Source organism: Microplitis demolitor, chromosome 5, assembly GCF_026212275.2.
Source record: "Microplitis demolitor isolate Queensland-Clemson2020A chromosome 5, iyMicDemo2.1a, whole genome shotgun sequence".
NCBI lineage: Eukaryota > Metazoa > Arthropoda > Insecta > Hymenoptera > Braconidae > Microplitis > Microplitis demolitor.
The window spans coordinates 11,817,247-11,824,002 of record NC_068549.1 but is presented as its reverse complement, the minus strand read 5'-3'; positions in this window follow the sequence as shown (position 1 = coordinate 11,824,002).

Genomic DNA, 6,756 nt, shown 5'->3' with positions numbered 1-6,756 from the left:
TTCTTTTTCAACTTCTTGGCTTAAAATGCCCGAGATACCGACCTCTGACGAACTTGTCACCAAAATAAATGGTTTGTTAAAGTCAGAATAAGCAAGGTAAGAGTTTTCGCACAATGCATCTTTAATGTTATTGAATGCGTTCTGAGCTTCTTCTGACCAGGCGCACGGTTTTGTTTTCCTAGTGAGGTGAGTGATAGGCTTAGCTCTTTCAGCGAAATTTTCGATAAAACGACGATTATAATTCGCCAGACCCATAAACTTACGAGCTTCTGTATAGTTACGAGGGTTAGAGGCGTCCTTTAATGAAGAAATCTTTTTGGGATCGTGTTTTACCCCGTCCTTCGTTATGATGTGGCCTAGATATTCGACCTCGGGGCAGAGAAATTTGCATTTCTCGGGCTGAAGAGTTAGCCCGGCTTCTCTGAGGCGGTTGAAGAGCCTTTGAACCCTCACTTCATGATCTTCAAGTGAAGATGCGTAACTCACGAAAACATCGAGATATATAAATAATTCTGTGCCTTAGAGACCACATAAAGTGGAATCCATCATACGTTGGAAGATTGCAGGAGCACATTCTAGTCCGAATGGCATGCAACAGTATTCCCAATGTCCGTCAGGGGTTGAGAATGCGGTTTTTTTCGCATTTTTGAGGTTCATTGGGACTTGATGGAATCCATTTGCCAGATCAAATACACTGAATTATTTTGCTCCGCCAAGTTGGTCTACTGTGACTCTGTTTTCGTTTCGAAAATCGATAACCATGCGCGATTTCTTGTTACCGTGTGCATCGGGATTCTTTGGAACTATCCACAAAGGCGAATTATAAGGTGAATTCGATTTGCGAATAATTTCTTGTTTTAGTAGATTATCGACTTGTCTCTGGATCTCTTCTCGATGTTCTTGTGGAAACCGATATTGACGCAACCGAATTGGTTTATCCGTGGTAGTTTTAATTTTGCATGTAAATTGCTTAGATAGCCCAAGACGATCCACAGGCAGATGGAAAACATCGTGATTCCTTTGAATGAGATCAAATACCTGTTTTCGCTCGCGCCTGTTTAAATGATCACTGGGAATTTTGCTGAAGATTAGATTTATTCTTTCTTTTCTGGATAGTTTATTTCCCGGCGATAATGGTTCGACATTTTCGGGAAAATAGTCCGTGGAATCGTTTTGGTCAAGTTCGAACTCCTCTAACATTTGAGGCTCGACATTGATATCAACTGGATCGGAAGTAGTATTGATGACCATACACATTGCCTGATCGCTTTCCACGGTGACTGCAGCTTCACCCATAAAAACTCCGTCTTTAAGGGTAACCTTAGGAAGGTAACCCTGCTTAATTTCAGGATTAATAATCCGTACTGCAATCGTCGTTCGCATACAAGGTGGAATCGTATACGAGCGTGATGGTTTGACCTCTAAACTGAAATACAGAGGTCTAGAGGGTCGGGAAAGCAAATTTATAGACCGATGATGGTATGAAATCTCAGCTCGTTCCTTTCGTAGGAAATTGTTGCCAAGAATCCCGACTCCGTTAAATGGTAGATTTTCATCTACCACATGAAAGAGAATTTTTGATCCCAAGACCTTTAATTCTACAGCACCGATGGTTTCAATTCGGCACCCATTGAGGCCACTCAATGATGTGACCTCATTCTGATTTATTTTGATCTCAGGTTTGAGGGCTGAGACGTTGATCAAACATACATCTTCCCCTGTATCTATGAAAAAACATTGTAATTCACTGAGTAATGACTTACATGCATCGAAAATCTTCGGTCCAGTCCCAAGGGCTAAAACCGAATTTACTTCAGAGTTCTCATCCATTGTAAATGAAATGGGGCGAGTAGGTCGTTTTTTAAGGATGAGAGTATTCCAGTAAAAAGAAATAGCTGCTCTTTCTATAGTGAAAAATTCATTACTCAAAATTCCTGGATAGCCTTCAGGAGCTTGGGATAATATATCAAAACGAACTTCTAATCCAAAAATTTTTAAAGTGATGTTTCCAATGATCGGCATACTGCTGGTTGCAATGCCGCCTACTACACTTCCTTTTTCCGCTGTAAAAATTGTATCATCCGCTAAAGTATCGATTCAAAGGAGATTAGGATCTGAACCAGAGTCGAGAAGAACTTCACAACCTGAATTGGAGAGCTCCTTTGATTTCATCCAGATCTTAGGCCCGTTTCCGATTACTAGTGTGACGAATTTGGTCGTTGGAAAAGTTTGTATTCTCTCGCCGTTGTTGTTTGAGAGTTGCGGGTAGATCGGGGCGGTGATCTTCGAGACTCTCGGGCTTCACTCGTCATCGTCTCGTGTTGACGAGCGCCCCGTGCGTTTAAAGACGGCTCTGCAGTTTTTCTAGCAGCACGTCTTCTCGCTTAATAATGAGGTCAAAATGGACAATTACAACATGCTGAATCGTCTTTTGCATGTTCGAATTTCTCTTCTTCGAGGTCAGGATCGAAGTTGACCGTTTTCTTTGGATTTACGGGGGATCTCCCTCTCACAGTTTCCTGCGAGTTCAGCGTTGGTCTCGGGGATAATTTACGACTGGAACGATAGGGTTCACGTCTCCCTTTTCTCGATGAATAGGTGTAAGTTTAATATGTGGTTGGTCTCGAATCCTCATCTAAGTACCCAGATTCAAAACCATCTTCTGAATCATAAATTTGCGACTACATTGATGAATAGGAGAAGGTTTGACCTCGAGGTTCCCGACGATTACTTTCATCCTCGTAATAGCGACGAGGCCTAGAGTAATCATCTCTGGTGTTGCCATAGTTATCGCGATCGTTGTCGTGATAGCGATCTCGATCGTGATGACGGTCTCGATCGTGAAAACGTTTGTTTCTTGGATAACGGGGATTTTCCGGTCGATCGGCTTGAGCTGGACGCCATACTGCTGAGCTAGATCCTTCTTCCATTACAGCCTCCCAAAGGTCTTCCAAGGTTTTTGGCTTGCTAATTCTAGCTAAGCACCTTGGAAGGTCTGGTAAGCTGTTGTAGAAACAGTCAAAAGCGACTTTATTTTGTTGTCGCATAATTATATCAACTTCATCTTCTGGTGGAGCTGATTGTAGATCGGTTACCATACGATTTATTCGATAATAAAAATCTTCGATTGTTTCGCCGTGTTTCGGCCTAGCAGAGGCAAGCCGGCGATGCCAAATAAGGGTGGAGTCACCCTTCCGGAACCTCTTTCCCAAGACATCGAAAATGTCTTCAACTCATCGAATTTCAGCTTTTTCGATAATGCTTTTTGCCCTTCCTGCTAATCATTGGAGAATTCTTGTAACCCAAACCCCATGTTGACCCGGGATGATCGAGGGCAAGTAATTACGGATTAGTTCATCAAACTCGGCAAACTCCTGCTTAGCACTAGGATCTTCGCCATCAAAGCGAGGCAAGGTTTGGAAGAGTTCCGTAGACCACTTGAGATCACTAAATATTTAACTGCTCGACTATCAGCAACATTAAGAGTTTGTTACCTTAGTGTAACATCACAATCATCGACTAACTGTTTAAAGGTCTAACCTGCCGTGATGCTGTTAAATTTCCATTTTGATAAGCTAGACCAATGGACCAATCTACAAACTCACCGAAAGTAAGATTATTCTTATTAAAAATACGTTTTAATTTACACGTTGGTGAGTGATTGCCGTTGGAAGATGTACGTGCAGTAACTACAAATTATATATATATATATATATATATATATATATATATATATATATATATATATATATAAGTGAAAATATTTTAAGTGTTGCGACGGAATTTAAACTAATTTATCGCGAGTTTATAGTAATATCTACGCGATATTATTAAACTATAAATTTTATATGTGAAAAATATTTTTTATTTTTTTAGAACTATTTAACCGCTAGACAAATCACTATAATAAATATTATAATTGAAAATAATCCAAAACTACGGATTTGTAAACTAAAAATGTTGCTACGGACTTTCAAGAATTTCTCGCGAGTAGTGTGTAGAAACAGTTGTTTATTATATTGAACTTATTAATTACTAAATGACCGCTGGACGAATTACAAAGAACATTATAATTTTAACTAACGATTATGCTTTGAGAATTGTTTTATTTTATTTAAATTAATCTCTATGAATGAATTATTTTTATATTTAAAAATATAGTTAAAATTGTTGCTACGGAACTGTAAAGGTGTTTTCGCGAGTATATTTGAATATATTACATGATAAAAATTATTTTATTATTATGCGGAAAATACTGCGTGGATATTTTGGGTAAATATTTTAATTATTGTTTCTTTAGCAATCACTTTAGTTTCTTTTGGGATCAGTTGAGATTCTCGTCGCTGATTTAACGAAGAGTATGCCCCGGTATTTTGTGAAACCAAGACGTAGTCGTTATATCACGATCAGGTCTCAAAGCTGATCTCAAGTAATTTTTTTTAGCAGAATTGAAATATTTGCCGACTACCGGTTTTTAATAGAAAATTATTAAATAGCGAAATGTTTCCGGTAATGACTCACGACAACACCTTGTTATAAAATATCTCAGAAATGTGCATAAATAAGTATGCATATAATAATTTACATTGAAATATGTAGTAAATATTCGCAATGAACTATCAATTAAATGTTCCGATGTCGGAGACGAAACTCCAAACAGTAATGGAGAAACAAAATCGTTTACGCGCTCGATTACTTGCGTTTCGGGAACAAGAATTGAGCCGATGTAGAACTTTACCGGTAGTAGAATCGGAATCTACAAAACTAAAAGCCCGTCTTTTAAACGAGGCTGCGATAAGTAAATTTCGGAAGAATTCAAAATCAAAAACTCATTCCGGAATTTTCAATAGATCAAATGGATCTAGTAGAGTCAATACTGTCCATAAGACAGAATTAAACTCAAATACATTTGTGCCTGAAAACGTTCCATTTAAAAATAATTTAGATAGAATTTCATGTGATTTGAAGCCAATGATTGATTTCAATTGTTTAAATAATAATGATTCGAATCACGCGTATGTTGAAAGGGAGCTGCCTGTATTGGCTACGTCAGGTGCTTGTATTGTTCGGACTGCTCAAGGTTTATTGAGAGCCGAAAATTCAAATAGCCGGGTTGGCGAGCTTATTGTTCTCGCAACCACGGAAAATGAAATTATGCCGATCCGAGCCAGTGGAGTCTTCGAGATCGAGCATATGGATAAAAATGACCGCGTTGAGTTCGTGAATCTGAAAAAAGAACTACCTTACTGCTCAGTGGAGAGTAAAGAAAAAAATAATTACGGTCAATCATTGGGCTCAAAAATTTATTCGCCAGCGTGGATTGTTAAAAAAGGAAATAATCCACAAAATAAAAGGCAACAAAATCTTTATAAGTATTAGTGTAATAAAGAAATGAATAAATCTAGTGGTTCTAGGTTTTCAGGCTCAGACTTTATAAGAAATATATTTTACATTTTGTTTTATATTAAAGGTAAATTTGACCTATCAGTAATGATTAAAAATTGTTTACGATTTTGTTTCAACATGACTGCATTTAAGAAAGATGTATTTAAGATAAAATTGAAAGAACCTCCGGATAAATATAAATTATCGGAGATTAAATCTGACAATAAGAATATTATATACTTGAAAAAAGGCGCTAATTTGGATCGAAAGGGATTGGACATTAAGGATTTATTTTTGATCTTATATTCAATAAAGAAATCGAAAGATTATTTAATGTTAATGTATTATATGAATTTTATTTTTATTAAATTATTAATCAAACTTTGTGTACGCCTTCATAAAAATGATTTAATCTCGTGGTGAAATGAGGTTGATTGGGCAAATTTCGAATATCACCATCGGAGCCTGACGGAAGAACATCGCGGTGTGAAAAATGAATTTTCCAAAATAATCAGCAATGGTGCTTCTAGCACCACGTATGATGTCAAGTCACCTACAATCGGTTTACTCACGTGTATAAATATCAAATTTATACACGTCAAGTTATTTATTTTTATTAATTTTGAAGACATCCACTGTTTAGCAGAAACAGTTGGAATGTCGAGTTCAACTACGTTAATCAACACCTTAAAGGTCGTCGCCGTCAACGAGGAATCAGGGCTTCGATCTCAAGAAATGAAGATTAGGATAATAGTCAGCCGATCCAATCAATCACAGTTATTATATTGACCGCCGAATTAAATGAGTTAAATGAAAATTTTTTCTTTAAATTAATAAAAATTTATACTATATTTTAAATTAGAAATAGTAACTGACTTAAGTCGGGAGGTAGCTACCTCATTTTCATTATGAATTTCGACTTGAGCAGTTACTTCTTAGGTAATTTATAAATTACCGCAAAGCGGAAGTATATCTGTACAAATTATATTTAGAATTAATCATTCCAATAATACCAAACGACCGAGTCGGGAGGTAATTAAATTACTAGATACTAACATTAATTTCACATTACTAAGTTTAAGTAACATTATAAACGTAGTGTCTCAGGTTTAGGTTAAAATTTTACTGCTAAGAACTTCTTTACTATATTCAGAATAAATTTTAATTTTTGGGTTAATATAGAGTCATTGAAACATTTATTTTTAGTTTATATAGATTCATTTATACATTCAATTTTAGCTTATATAGAGTCAATAACACCTTCTATTTGGATTATATCGAGTCATGAATTTCATTTTCAGTCGTAGCGTTATTCATTTAAAACGTTGCGACTTGCTTAAGTCGGGAGGTGTTACGTTCCCGTAATATTTT